The sequence below is a fragment of the Mesoplodon bidens genome, assembly GCF_964165515.1.
Source record: "Mesoplodon bidens genome assembly, chromosome: 9".
In the NCBI taxonomy this organism is placed as follows: domain Eukaryota; kingdom Metazoa; phylum Chordata; class Mammalia; order Artiodactyla; family Ziphiidae; genus Mesoplodon; species Mesoplodon bidens.
This window is the reverse complement of record NC_138166.1, coordinates 46,561,699-46,577,964: the sequence shown is the minus strand read 5'-3', so window position 1 is coordinate 46,577,964 and position 16,266 is coordinate 46,561,699. Positions and strand designations below refer to the sequence as shown.

General features: G+C 38.4%; 1 long non-coding RNA gene across 1 annotated transcript in view; it reads left to right on the top strand.

Annotated features, from left to right (window-relative positions):
- The window catches only part of LOC308622455, a 217,659-nt gene extending 201,784 nt beyond the window's left edge, over positions 1 to 15,875 (top strand). Inside the window, exons 4-5 of the long non-coding RNA XR_014016638.1 lie at positions 9,909 to 10,020; positions 15,825 to 15,875. This is a non-coding gene — a long non-coding RNA (uncharacterized lncRNA). The remainder of the gene's footprint in view (positions 1 to 9,908; positions 10,021 to 15,824) is intronic.
- Positions 15,876 to 16,266: the final 391 nt, after the last annotated feature.

The following is a 16,266-nucleotide window of genomic DNA, read 5'->3' as shown; positions in this document are numbered from 1 at the left end:
TTTTTTAGAGTAAAGGGCCAACAGGTTTAATGGCTTCTTAAAGCCATTCAAGAGATGGTACAGATATGTGTCTTATGTTTGTTGTGGTAGATATAAATCAGCTCTTCTTGTCTGAGTCAAGTTATTTAGATTTGTTTAAAGAAATGACCTGTAAACTTAACCTTCTTTCTACCATTTACATTTTGTATTTGATTTGTGAGAAAATCATTCTTGCCTCCTCTGGTTCTGACAGGAGAATTGGAAACAGGATTTGAAGGTCATTAGCAGTTTAGATAGCTTAGACTCCATAAGGGCCCCCATCTATAATAGAGTAGAATGTGACTCTTTCTAGGAAGCAGATCGACCTACCAACAGAAATGACCCCTCTGGTGAATAATAATAATTATTACACCACAGATGTGATAATACTAAACCTCTTTACTCGATAATTTTCAATCAAGTGTAGTAGATGGGATTTGGGGAGATTTTTCATTATTAAGATGGCTTTTCCTCATTTGAATGCAGATTCTCTTGCTAACTTTGCTTGGTAAAAATCAGATTCACCATGTTACTTTCAGATATGCTGTCTAGAAGCGTTTGTCTTTTTGAAAAGCAAGGGATTACCATGTTTTATTAATTTCCTTTTATTTCCTAATTTAATATATTTAGGGTTTAGGAAGACTTTCTTATCATATAGCGTAATTGCTGACTTGGAAAAGTTATTTCCCACGCTACTAAGTCTTTAGTGTAAGGTGGCAAATACCTATCTCTAAATGGTCTCCAAAGACCATGCTTGCCCAATGCAGTGCACAAAATAATACCTTAAGAGGTAGGGTAGGGAAGGATCCTTAGATGTTCGCTTTAGATTTATTTTTATTCTTATGTCATACTTTTCTCATTTTTTGTGTCTCTTTTGTAATGTATGTGTAAGTCCAACAGTATATATATGTAACTATAAATAAATATGCATACATTTGAAGTTTGTGTTCAAACAGTAATTTTAACAATAGAGGTGCAAAATCAAGAATTTTGAGGACTAGCATTCTGCGTAAATGTCTGTCTGTCTACAAAAGCTGCTGTAGTCCATCCTATTCTCAGACTTAAATTAATCAAGAGCTCGGCAAACATTTTATGTTGAATTTTTAATTTTTTAATGGATATAAGAAGATGAATCTTAGAGTCAGAAAACTACAGAATTTTACTTCTGGAATGGAACTAGAGATAATCTGTCCTCCTAGGTGTGGGTGGTAAGGAGAAGAATCTTCCTTAAACCTCCTCATTTTTCTTTCAAGGAAAATTTAACCTGGAGAGGTTAAGTGACAGTGTGACCTCCACTTTCCCAATGGTGAAAAAGAGCTGGTGTTTTTTCCGTAGCCATCAAATCCCTGCCCACGCTTACTCGAGTCATAACATGAACACAGCTGATTTTGGTGCCTGTCACCAGCCATGTATGTGATATCGACTTCTAATCAAATGCTAGTGTGTGTGCCTGCTGCAGTATCCATGGTAGTTGCATGATCTCTGCAATACTCTTAGTTCAGAAAAGGCCAAAGAATACATCTCAGGCTAAGATCACATAGTTTTCACTCATCATTAACATTTATATTCCCTATCCTTTCCAACTGAAATCTTTGGGCCTAGCCTTTCTGGCCCTGGATCTTAAGTTTATGCAAATTTTTATAACTTGCTTTTGCTTATTCTTGGAAATGTGTCGATTCGTTGGATTAAAATAAACAGATTAAATTATAACAATAACTGTGTGTGGTTAACTTTATATTACAAGGCCATTGCAATGTCTCTTTTGGCTTCCAACCTTTGTGCTCTTTATTTGGCTTAGTGGTTAAAGAATACTAACTTTATAGAATTGGGGGCTTTCTGTCTCAAGGCTAGCTATGTATTGCTTTCATTTTCCTCAACCCACATGATACCTCACTCTCCATGGCCACCCATGCTGGTTTCAGATTCGTCCTGGGATAGCATTCCAAGCTCTTGTCCTCCCTCTCCTCCTAGAAGAGCTGATTCCTCCAGGGCACCAAGATAAACTAAGGTGGCCCTCTCCTGGAACTGCTCTTCTGAGCTGATCAGCGCTTTCCCCATCATTAGATTCCTGCTCGAGCTTTCTACAGTCCTTGACATTTGGCCATTTACTTTTTGACACTGCCTTTTCCTTCGGATTCTCTTACAAAGTCCTCACCTTGTTCTCGTCTTTTCTTTCTCACAAGATTGGCTTAATCTCCTTCAAAGACTCCTGTCTTCTTTGCATCTCATTGTGTGAGCACGCCTCAGGTTCCACCATAAGCCACCTCCCCACTTCTTTTAGTTGAAATCTCTTCCAGCTGTAGAATATCAGCAATCACCAGTCTCTATCTCCAGAAAAGATTATTTCAGGCTTCCATGTAAAGCCTCAAATTCCTGCTATACATACCTGACAAGAAGTCTCAAGGTCAGTATCTTTTACCACAAACTAAGTCCTTCTTACTTCTCTCATAGGTGGCACCATTTCCTCACAGTCTCAAGCTCAAGACCTTTTTTTACAAAGATTCTTCTCCTTACCACCCACATCTAATTAGTTACAATATCCTGTTAACTTTTCGTTTGAAATACTTCTGAATTCCAACCTTTCCATTCTAGATGGTGACACCCCTCTTCAGACCTGCACTGTTCCATCATGGTCAGCAAGGTAGAATGAAATCCCTAAGAGCTATCTGCTACAAAATAGCAGAGGAAAAACCTGACCCAGGGGAAGGCCTGGATCAGCTGCTTGAGGTCAAACATGAGGTAATAAAACATGGACCATCCAATGAAATAAATAGCCTTGAATATGGACTGTGCCAGGCCACATCATTAGGACACTTCAACTCCAAACAGCCTAGAATCTGAGAGTCCTAGAGCAAATTCATGAGTGGGAAATCGAATCCAAAGCCACATGGATTTACAAGAAGCAAGGCACAATAACTAGGACGAAAGCCAGCTGGGTGAATTGCTGTATATAGCACTCATCGTGAAGGAAGGCTTATGAAGATCAGAAGCTCTGCTCCAGGTTCAAAAGACGGGTCCTTTGAAAGGCATGCACTTCTGCCCTTTTAAAAAAATCTCCAATTATCATCCCAGAATGGCCTCTTAACGCTTTTCCTTGACTTGGTTCTCTCCCCAAGAAATAGGGTTAACTCTTTTCCTTGACTTGGTTCTCTCCCCAAGAAATAGGGTTATCTCTAAATCCTCTTCCATTCAGTCTTGATTCCTGAGCCCCTAAACCTCCTCACTTAGTAAACTAGATCTTTTTTTTTTTTTGCGGTACGCGGGCCTCTCACTGCTGTGACCTCTCCCGTTGCGGAGCACAGGCTCCACACGCACAGGCTCAGCAACCATGGCTCATGGGCCTAGCCGCTCCGCGGCATGTGGGATCTTCCCGGACTGGGGCACGAACCCCTGTCCCCTGCATCGGCAGGTGGACTCTCAACCACTGCGCCACCAGGGAAGCCCTAAACTAGCTCTTGAAAAAATACCTCTTTTGCAAAATGCTATCGATTTTGTCCTTCTGAAATTTATCATATCACCTTAAAAAACTACTTTCAGCACTTACGAGCAAAAGTAATCATGAAATGTCCAACTATGAATGTGATTATTAGCATGTGCTCTTTTGTGTAACTAGATAACTTGATTATCCTGTGCTTTTTCATTTAAATTGATTTGAGCAGATTTTGATAAAATCAAAATCGGATTTTAAGAAAGAACAGTAAATGTCAATGAGCTATGAAGAATCAGTCAATATATGTCCAAGCCCAAATATGTGGTATCCTCTTGAAAAATTTATAACAAAATTACAAAGGCAATAGTTACCCCACCTATAGGAAACCTATGGAAAAAATTTATTATGCAAAATGTTCCTAATGAGTGCCTCTTTAAAAATCTCTCAAGAACACATCAGATGTTTTATTTTAGTCTCAAGAATTTTTTTTTTCAGGTTCAATTTTGACTTTATTCAAAGAAGGGGTTCCAATGTTTTTAAAGTTTGAAAACCACCCATCTAGTTTCGTTCCCTTAAAGAATTATTAACTATGACAGAATATGTACACAGAACTCTTACTCAGGAGTAAGCTCTTCAAGGCCAGTGAATATGTCCTTCATGTCTTTGAATCAGTGCAGCAAATACAGTCATATGGCCAATGAACCATATTCAAAAATTAGTTCTCTGGGACTTACTAGCCTTGTTATCATCAATGAATTACTTAGTCTCTGTAGACCTCAGTTTCTTCATTGATAAATTGTAATGATAATCTCTATCCTATAAAGCTGTTGAGAGGATTGGATAAGATTTTGTATGTGATGTGTCTGGCTCAGCATCTGGCCCACAGTAAATATGTATTGAGTTCACTCTCTATGTCAGTCTCTGTGTGTAATGGTAAGAATACAGCTGTGAAATGGACAGCATGGGGTCTGTGCTCTCAGAGAACATGCAGCCTTTTGGGATTCACACTCTGTTGGACAAAGGACAAGGTGTTGAGGGAATACCCAGGAGGTGCCTGATGTGAACCTGGGGGCTCTAGACAGGCTTCAGAGACTGGAAGGATGAGAAAGAGTAGGCTAGATGGGGAATGTAGGGTGTGCTTGTGTGTGCATGTGTGTGTGTGTATTTTGTGTAATCCACTTTAGTAATATGTATGTGAAATTGAGACTGTTCACCAGGAAGTTTTAATCCCTCTGTGGATGGTAAATGTTTTATAGCAATTTAAACATTTAAATGTGGCATAACTAGATAGCTCTTTCCCAAGATATTTTTCTAATCTAGCTCCTCCTGCACTGCTCAGGACTCCTCCTACTCAAAACAAGTTAAGTTGACAAGCCTAGAATTAGCAAACAGTACCTAATTACATTAAACAACACTTGTTGCTCCCAGAAGCAAATTAACATGTTTATTATTAATTTTCACTGAATTATACTTAGCACCAACCCCTTACCTTTATGAAGAAAAACACACTGCTCCCCCATACCACCCCACCTTGTCAAATCCACAGAAACATTTGAGGTAATCACACTTGTTGCTGGTTCTAACTTCTGAACGTTGTCTTAATGATAGACATTTTTATTATTATTTTATCATTATTTCATATACTAACAAATAAGGTTCTTTGTGGTCTGGATTTAGCGCAGAGAATCCTAAAATGTCTGAAAAGGAAAAGGAAAGTTGGAAATTAACCAGTTGGGTGAGCTGGAGTCTGCTGCTGGCTGCAACCTGCACTCCCAATTGCACAGTTGGCTGGAGCACACCCAGCAAGGCAGAGCGAACACCAGCCACCAGCCTCTCCTCCAGGGGCTCGGAGAACCCCTCTCCCACCTAGGAGACTTTCCTGACACACCTTTGTTCTTCTGCCCTCACAGTGACCTCAAGGCCTTGCAGACGTGAAGCATTTTTTCTTCTCCTATACACTTTCAGCTTCTCTTAAACTAACAAGAGGGCTTTATTTTAAAGATGCAGGTTGAGGCCCTGAGAAATTAGGAAACTGACTCCAGGTTCCAAAGCTATAGTTAATGGATCAACCAGGATTAAAACCCAGGGTTCCTGAAACCCAGTCCTGTGTGGCTCCGTCATGTCACTGCCTTCCACCCAGCCTGGGTCCACAAGGAGCAGCCCTGGTCGGTCCTGGAGGGGTCCGGCTTGGGTAGCCCATCCATGTGGGAATTCCTTCCTAGTAGTTCTTGGGCTATTGATGTGTTTTTCTAAATCTCCAGGAAAATCTGTTAAGAAATTAGGAAAGCTGGAAAAATTATTCTGATTCTCCTGCAAGAACTAAAATGTAGCTGTCAATATAAAGATGTTACTGATTTGAAGAGCTCCACTGACATCAGGTCAAAAGCAGGAGCAGGGAATGTGAATACAAACAGTTGAAGGTTAAGGTTGACCAGAATCTCAGGGAACGAGAACAGGAGCACAGAGGGAAGAAGAGGTCACAATCTAATCGGTCAGTTTGGCTTGTAGCTGTTGCTATGTTATAAGTGAACATTTACAGTGCTGGCTGATGCTAACAGTGAGTCATGCTTGCAAATAAAATAAATGTTAGTACATTTATATACACAGAATACTTTAAACAAGTCCTGTGAGTGGTATCCCAAGAAATAACAAGTTTGGGAAGCAATATGAGTTTTTAAATTGGCAACTTAGAGACATGGTTCTGCAGAGTGTTGAGAGATTTGAGTGTTATGTTGTTTGAATACTACCCAATAGTGTTTGCTGGCATTTTACAGCATTTGAATATTTTCTATAGGCAAAATAAGTTCTTTGTAAATACTTCCAAACTTGATATTTCTTACTCATTATGGGCATACCTTGTTTTATTGTGCTTTGCTTTATTGAGCTTCTCAGATATTGCACGTTTTACAAATTGAAGGTTTCTGGCAACCCTGCATGGAGCAAGTCTACCAGCATCATTTTTCCAACAGCATTTGCTCACTTCCTGCCTCTGTGTTATATTTCGCTAATCTCACAATATTTCAGACTTTTCATTATTATTATATTTGTTATGGTGATCTGTGATGAGTGATCTTTGATGTTACTATTGCAAAAATATTACGACTCACTGAAGATTTAGATGATGGTTAGCATTTTTTATTAATAGAGTATTTTTGAATTAAGGTATGTATATTGTTTTTTAGACATAAGCTTTTGCACACGTAATAGACTACAGTATAGTGTAAACATAACTTTTATATGTACTGGGAAACCAAAAAATTCATGTGGCTCGCTTTATTGTGCTATTCCCTTCATTGTGGTGGTCTGGAACTGAACCCACTGTATCTCCGAGTTATGCCTGTAAAATAAATTTTTTAGATATCCATAATATTGTGAGTAAAGAATACAAAAATGTGGGAAGTATTTTAAAGACAAAAACAACTTATGCTTTCAGGAATTCCTGACAATTCCTGGGAATTTTGATCTTTCATTCCTGAATCCCAAAGATTACAATCTAATCCAACAAACTGTGGAACTATAAGAATATTCCCTTGATATATAAACATTTATATTTTATAAAATTATCTTCACATGATGCCACATGGTGCCAAAAGTAGGGTACAGAAATGAAAATAAACCATTTAGTTAGAAAAGAAGCTTAGGTATATTGCTTTTTAGATTCCATATCTAGACATTCAGTTTGACCAATCACTCTTCTGGCTCACAATTTTACAAATCTTGAGAAGAATAACGGAGCAGAGGCCTTCAGAAAAAAAACAAATCCACATTAAGAGCAAGATTATGAATTCCCTTTATTTTTCATGAAAGTTCTCTAATGAGTAATAAAAGACTAAAAAACAATAAAAGAACAGGTTAATATTTCAGTAATAGCTTTACTATGTAATGAGGTTAATATCTTTAATATATAATGAGTTTTTACAAATCAATAAGAAAAAGCAATAGCTTTAATTTTAAAGAGAAGGCAAAAAATATACAGGCAGTTTGCAAAGGAAGAAACACAAATGTACAACAAAGACATGTTCAGCACGACTAAGGAGTTAATAAAAGCTAAAACAATATACTATTTTTTAACATACAGATTAGTAAAAGTTTTAAATATGATAATACTCCATATTGGTAAAGGTATGGGAAAAACAGGCACTCTAACACATAATACAAGGATTTTTTAAATTTCCTTTCTCATTTCTTCATTTATGCATTGATTGTTTAGTTGCATGCTGTTTAGCCTCCACATATTTGTATTTTTTCCAATTTTGTCCCTGTAATTTATTTCTAGTTCTATACCATTGTAGTCAGAAAAGATACTTGATATTATTTCAGTCTTCTTAAATTTGTTGAGACTTGTTCTGTGGCCTAACGTGATCTATCCTGGAAAATGTTCCATGTGCACTTGAAAAGAATGTGTATTCTGTTGTAGTTTGATGAAATGTTCTGTATGTATCTATTGAGCTCATTAGTATAATGTGTTATTGAAGGCCAGTGTTTCCTATTTTCTTCTGTCCAGATGATCTATCCATTGATTGATCTTTGCAATTTTGGGGGGGGCAACAAAAGCAAAAGTAAACAAGTGGGGCTACATCACACTAAAAAGCTTTTGCACAGTGAAGGAAACCAGCAACAAAATGAAAAAGCAACCTACTGAATGGGAGAAAATATTTGCAAACTATATATCCAATAAGGGATGAATATCCAAAATATATGAAGAACTTATACAACTCAATATCAAAAGAAAAACAAACAACCCAATTAAAAATGGGCAGAGGATCTGAATAGACATTTTTAAAGAAGACATACAGATAACCAACAGACACATAAAAAGATGTTCAACATCACTGATCATCAAGGAAATATAAATCAAAATCATGGTGAGATACCACCTTACACCTGTTAGGATAGCTATTATCAAAAAGACAAAAAATAAGTGTTGGTGAGGATATGGAGAAAAGGGAACCCTTATATACTATTGGTGGGAATGTAAATTGGTATAGCCACAATGCAAAACAGTATGGAGCTTTCTCAAAAATTAAAAAAATAGAACTACCATATGGTCCGGAGATTCCACTTCTGGGTATTTATCTGAAGAAAATGGAAATACTAATTCAAAAAGATATATGTACTCCTATGTTCATTGAAGCACTGTTTACAATAGCCAAGATATGGAAGCAGCCTAAGTGCCCATCGATAGATGAATGGATAAGGAAGATGTTTATATATATATATATATATATATATATATATAAATACTATATATATAGTATTTATATATATATATATATAAATACTATATATATAGTATTCTATATACTATACATACTATACTATTTATAGAGTATAATATATACTATATATTATTATATATAAATATATATATTATATAAATAATATAAATATATATATTACTCAGCCATAAAAATGAATTAAATCTTGCCATTTGCTACAACATGGGTGGACCTAGAGGGTATTATGCTTAGTGAAATAAGTCAGAGAAAGACAAATACCATATGATTTAACTTACATGTGGAATCTAAAAGACAAAACAAATGAAACAAAACAGATTCATAGTTAACAGAGAACAAACTGGTGGTTGCCATAGAAGAGGTGGATGGGGAGTTGGGCAAAACCGGTGAAATGAATTAAGAGGTACAAACTTCTTCTAGCTGTAAGGTAAATAAGTCATGGGGATGTCATGTACAGTATAGCGAATACAGTCAATAGTATTGTAATAACTCTGTATGGTGACAGATGGTAACTAGACTTATCATGTTAATCATTTCATAATGTACAAAAATATTGAATCAGTGTCGTACACCTGAAACTAATATAATATTGTAGGGCAATTATAATTCAATAAAAAAGAGTGATACCATGTTTCTGAGCAAAATTAGACTAATACATCAAAATCTTTAAAAATTGCATTCCTTTTTTCCCAGAATTTTTTATTTAAAAATTTTCCTAAGGAAACAATTGGACAAGAAGACAAAGAATTATCTACAGAATGTTCCTTACGGCCCTGTTTATAATACCAAGACTTTAGAAACAGCCTTAATACCTAATAATAATAAACTGGTTAAATGAATCATGGTAATCCATAAAACAGAACGCCTGGGAGAGAAGTGTGCAAATAGTACATTAAATACTAATAGTACAATAAGGATATTATGATCCCATTTCTGTAAATAAAAAGTGTGGTTATGGGTATATAGATGCAACAAATACCTCTGGAAATAAATTTATATACCAAGAAATGTTTGTTGAATGAATGAGCCAATAAATATGTTAGCAGTGGTTATCTCCAGGTATCAGTATTATGGGTAATTGTGTGTGTTCTGCTGATTTACATGTTAAATTTTCCTAAAAATTAAGTGGATTCATTTTATTTAATTTTAAGGAAATTTTTTTTAAATGTAAAGCACTGAGAGGAACTAAATGAATTCAGAGCTCTGGCTTTCTTCTATTATAGGTGAAAGAATGCAGAGAGATAAATGTGCCTGGAGTCTTAAGAAAACTGATGATTGATCTAATGAATGGATGAAAGAATTTATTCACATAAAAATCCTGCCTTTGAAACTAAGGTCAGTCAAAACTCTAGATTCTGAATATATGCAGGTTATGCAAGTAAAACCTGCCTGAAGGTAGCTTTGGTTTGACACACCCAATTTTAAGAAACATCATTTTGTACTGAAGACAAAGTTTGCCTTTTTGATATCATTCCTCCTTTTTTTTCAACCTACACTGGCTTTCTCAGTCATGTTTGAACCTCTCTCCCTTCACCTACATGGCAAAATGCCAAAGTCCTAGATTCTGCTCAAAAGGAAGATTTTACTGATATGGAGTACAAGTTTTCTTAAAGCAATATAGATCCTCCACATTCACCCTCCGATTGTATGAAAATAAGAAAAACTGTATGAAACCAAAAATCCAGAACATGTGTCAGAAATCAGATCCCATCTTAACAAATATCATCATTAACTGAAGTCTGGATAACTAACAGGCTTCTTCCCTATGGTTAGAGCAGACAAAGTTAATTATTCATAGTGTGTAGAATTGTACAGAGCACCAAGAATACAGAAAAGAACAAGAAACAACCTTCAAATTCAAGAAAACCATAGTCCTGTGGTATAATTTGAACAGAGCCCCTCAGGAGCAACCAGTTCTGTCTGGGGCATAGAAAAGATGGAGAAGATCTTTGAGACAGCATTTAGAAAGTGAATATGCATTCCCCAAGTGTAAAAAGACTGGGAGGGCATTTCAGGCAGAGAGAACAGCAGGCACAAAGGCAAAGAGGCAGAAGAGTACTTGCAATAATAGGTGTGGCACAGTTCTAGCTCAGCACAAGAATTTGAAAATGATGGCAGAAAACACATTTGGCCTGAATGATAAATTAACAGTTACCTAGATAGTTCAGTTTGTAGGTGACTGAGTTTCACAGACGTAAAGACCTCTCTATTTAAGTGATTGGTTATTGTCTTTAAACTAGCTCTTTTTTCAGCTATAGTGGTAACTGCCTTTATTCTAAAATGGAATCTTTTCTTCCTTGCCAAGAAAGGAGTCATTTCACTTTGCTTCTCTTCCCTTTTGGTTCTTTCCATTTATGTTTGCAGGCACATGGACACACCCTTTAAGCCAGGATTTCAATGAAAAAAACCTAGCCAATCCAGTTTTAACATTGTCATTGGTGGTGTTAACATGGAGGCAGTCGCCTTCTTGTTGCTCAATAGGGTGAGACTTTGTAAAAGGCTTGGGCATGTACAACGTGTCTAGCTTCAGCCACCTCCTTCTCCTCCATTGCCAAAGAAGCAGAAGCCAAGGAACCAACTCCTTATTGTTCTCTTGCATAAATGGGCCAACTGCCCATTGGGGGAGGGTGGCGCCTAGACATTTACGTGACCTGCTGTGGAAGGGTGGGGTTACTGTCTCAAAATCCCTGCTCTTAAAAACTAGGGAAAGAAGGCCCTTCTAAATAAAAGGAAAATGAAAATAATTGACCTGTAAGCCTGCTGGCTGCTACTAATGGGAAAGAATGCTAGAGCACTTCACGGCTAGCAAGGAGAGCTGAAGAAAATGCAGTCCAGGCCCATAAGAAACATGAAGATTGCCAGCCCATCACCTTGCTGTTCAGCATCAGAAGGCCACCTTCTTTTGTTTTTTTTTTTTTGACCAGACACCCACAATCGAGCTCTTTTGAATCTGGCATCACAGACGTTGAGACATATTTTTGCAGAGCAGTTTATGATGACATTTATGAGCTATATTGCCTCACAGTGATCTCTCAAGGTGAGTGAAGGCAATCCAACAGATGTGGAAACTAAAGTGTTGGGAGCCCCGGCACAAGCCCCAACAGGTAGAAGCCCAAGAAATGGAGTGACAAACCAACAAACTGTTCAAACCAACAAATGTAACTCCTGACTGGGGTGTATTTGTTTTTGAGTGAGAGAGGAAAAGTATATTTAGGGAGACAGTTGGATAAAAATAAGCATTGAGGGAAAGCTATAGGAGGCAAATCTAAATCAAACCTATCTTTAATATGCAGCCAACTCAAAGCATGAAAAAGTGTATTCTAGAAATATTACAAATATTCCTATATATTTTCTGTTCCTATAAATAGTTTCCTATTCCACTAATGAGGAAGCTGCTTCCATCCAAACTGAGAGGAAAAGATAATTTCAAAGATATTAGACATGCAGGCTAAATTCAGTCCCAGCCAAAGAAACAGCAAAAGTTCAAAGTCAGACTGATATGTACCTAATGGCTTCAGGGATGACCCAAATATTGCCCAGGTGGGTTTGAATGTTGCATTTCTGTCAGTGGCCTGATATCAGAGGACTTCTGTATAACCCTTTGGCTCAGAGAGCCTAAATACAAAATGTACTCTCTCTCTCTTTTTTAAAAAATTTATTTATTTATTTACTTATTTATTTTTGGCTGCATGGGGTCTTCGTTGCTGCGCACAGGTTTTCTCTAGTTGCAGCTGGCGGGTGCTACTCTTCGTTGCATTACACAGGCTTCTCATTGCGCTGGCTTCTCTTGTTGCGGAGCCCGGGCTCTAGGCATGCAGGCTTTAGTAGTTGTGGCTCGTGAGCTTAGTTGCTCCGCGGCATGTGGGATCTTCCCGGACCAGGGCTTGAACCCATGTACCCTGCATTGGCAGGCAGATTCTTAACCACTGCACCACCAGTGAAGTCCCCAAAATGTACTCTCTTTAAAGCATTGTGTCACATTACTACCATACAAGATTCTGGGTAAAGATGTATTTTCCACTCAAAAACTTTTAAATTTTTATTAAACTCCTCCAGCAAGATAACTGTTTTTAAACAAATTACTTTCAGAGGTGGTGTAAGCAAATCTGTGAGACAAAGGTTAAGATGAGATGTGCCATGTCACTTTTTTTTTGTAAGGACATTTTTAACAGCAGTTTTTTTCCCCTCTTTAAAATGTTGATTCAATCCTATTTGCCATCAGTGAGGTATAAAGAGGTTGCATAGCATTGGAGAGAGAACATTGACGACCTTGTCAAAAAGGAGGTCATATCTCACCATGCTAACTGCAGTAAAGAATAAATTTCAGGTGCTGGGATTCTGCTTTTCAGATCTTAGCTCATGTTGTCTCTATTGTGCATGTAGCCTACTCAAAGCCATATTCTTTTTTTAGCCTTATTAAGTTTTTCATGTGCCTGGGGCATTGGAAGTATGGTCTCAGAACCGAGGCCGACCTGAAATTGGATCCCAGCTCCCAGCTTACAAGCTGGAGACCTTGAGCTTTCCTCCGTTTTTCTGTTTGTTCAGAGCTTTTCTATCTTGATCTGTTAAAAATGACATTAGATAATTATGAAGGCAAACCGAAGAACTGTGTTAAAGCAAATAGTGAATGGTAAGTGGCACCATGAAGCCAATCAGTTGCTAAAAAAGAAACTTGGACACCATCCTTGATTCGTCCCTCTCTCTCCAGTCCTGTCAATCCCTGCCTCTCCACTCTCACTCCCATTGCTTCATCCCAGGCCATTAGGCTCCCATCTCGAGTCTCACCGCCTTCCTAATGCATTCTCTGTGCTGCCACCATATTGTTCTTTCTGAACTGCAAATGTGATCCTGTTGTCGCCCACTCTGACTCCTTCAGTATCACCCACTGCACTCAGGATAAAGTCAAGCAACTCATCACCTGGCCCCAGTACATCTACCTCTCCAGTCTCATCTCTGGCTCTATCATCCCCTATCCCTATCCCTTCTTATCCCTCCCGTAACTCTCTCTGCTCCAACCATACTGGACTATTTACAGTAGTTAATATTAGAATTAGAATTATCTAAGATTTTGTTTAAGTGCCACCTCTTCTTGAAAACCTTCCCTGACTCATCCCCTACCCCATCCAGTATGGGTTGAAAGCCCTTCCCAAAGTCTCCCAAAGCACCCCATGCTCCCCTCAATTATAGCACATATTTCGCTGGGAAGTCTTTTTTGTCTTTGTAATCCCAACACCTAGCACAGTGCTTGGCATGTGGGATGCACTTCGTGGTTGTGAATGAATAAATAAATGAACTCATACACTTAGCACAGGGTCAAATGCATAGCAAGCATTCAGTGAGTCTGCTTTCCTTTCCTTCTTTCTCGAATAAGGTCCAGAATCAAAGGATTTCTGAAATGGTGACTGTTCTGCAGGAACTACTGTGAAGTTTTGTCCTCCTTTTATTCATCTCAAGACATAACTATCTACTTTTTATCCCCCTCCTTCCCATCTCTCTAAACACACACACACACCACATCCCACAGAGGCATCTCTTAGCATCTCAGAGAGGTCCCTTAAACTGGCTTTCCCTTCCATGGAACCTCTAGACACTGGACCCTTGGAATTCCCCAAGAGTCACTTGGGGAGCTTGTGAAAATACAGACAACCTCCAGGCAAATTAGTCATGTTTCCATGAAAATTGTATCAGCATATAAATAATGCTGATAGGTATGATTTGATTTTCATCTCTTTTCCCTTTCCACCCCTTCTTCAAGGCCCTGAATAATCCACCCACGTTGCTGAGGTTTCAGTACAATTCTGAAGAATTGGCTTCAATTCTGGGGTCATGCAGAGATGAAATTTCATGGGGGGAAAGTCTGATCATTTAAAAAATCAATTTTTCCATGTGTAGCCTTTTAGTTTGCTACAGAAGAATAATCCCTCCAGGGAAACAGGAAGCCCAAACTAGGAGCAGCCGTTAAAAACACTTGACAACTTGTAGAAACCAAGGAGCTATAAAGCCAGAGCCCACAGCCAAGCCTTCAGCAAGTCTCATCGGCATTTCTCTCAAATATATCCCCAATCTAAATGCTTGCCCGCCCCCCACCACGCCCAATACTGCCACTCAGTCCTTCAGTCCTCACCTTGACTACAACAGCTCCTAAGTGGTGTATTACCATGCTGACCTCATTCCCTCCCTCCTGGAGAGGAGGAAGCTAGATGAGCATGGTGCTAGAGAAGATTGGCAGGACCAGCTGGTCTTGGATGGCCCTTGAAAGCCACATGAGGAGTTTGGATTTTTTTCTGAGTGAGATGGGAAACCATTCAGAAAACTGGAAACTGTGGAGTTGTGATCTGGGAAATAACGTGATTCGATTTAAGTTGCTTTTAAAAATCACTCTGGTTGCTGCTTGGGGAATTGACTGCAGTAGGAGCCGAAGCAGGGACACCAGCCAGGAGGCTGCTGTAGCAGAAGAAGTGAAGTAAGACCTTGAGGCTCTCTTGTTTTTCCTTGAAAACGCCAATCTCCTTCCTACCCCTTTGCTCTTCTTGTACCCTTGGTCTTGAATACTGTTTCCCAGATCATCAAATACCTCATTTCTCTCCATTTATTCCTGCCTTAACTTAGATGTCACCTCCACAGAGGCTTTCACTGACCACTGTATCAAAGACAACTTCCATCTCTGCTGATCATTCTCCATCCTCTCACCTTTTTTCCTCCTACTATTCATTATTACCTAATATTTTACACAGTATATATCTTTGGTTGTTTAGTCTTGTCTCTTCCACAAGAGTTTACATTCTATGGGAGCAGGGACCTTGTCTCTCTTCTTTGCCTGACACAAATAAAAGTAAGTGAGACTCAATAAATATTTGCTGCACGCATGGGTGGATGGATAGATGAATACATTTATCTGTTTATAGCATGGTCTGAAACAAGTTAAATGAGACCAAGTTCTATTTCTTAGAAAACACTTATATTTCCAGAAAAAGGAAATAATGTGTAAAAAGCACCAAAGATTGCTGGTGCATGATAATTATTCATTTTTATTGAGGGTTCACTATATTCTAGGCAGTACTATGAGTTTTACTTAGTTTGTCTGATTGAATCTTTCAGCAGCCTTAAGAAGTAATAGATTTTATTATCCTGATTTTTAGACGAGGAAACTGAAACTTGGACACCTACCCATTGTGGACTCAGGAACACTTGTAAGTTCATTGCCTTCCAATTCTGAGAAGCCCTTGAAAGGTGGCTTTAGCCTTGAAAAAGAAAAGTTGCTGATAGGCTTGTTTAAAATCCGAGAAGTTTTTACAGTTTTAAAGCCTAAATTGGACCTGGTGTCAGCTGATCTGACAACCTTCCCTTTTTTTAATCCCGGGTAATCCGGTAATCTCCCAGTGATGAGCAGAGCATGTACACTCCGTTAATACTGGGTGCAATTATTAGACGCCGCTGCCTCAGCCTCAGGTGCCCAGCAGGAAGCCATAATTGACGATACAGATCTGAGTGGGGCAGCATGGTCACAGGCTGGTCACCTTTCCTGTCCGTCTTCCTCATGGAACTTGCTGCACTGATTTACTGCTCACCTCTTCTTTGACC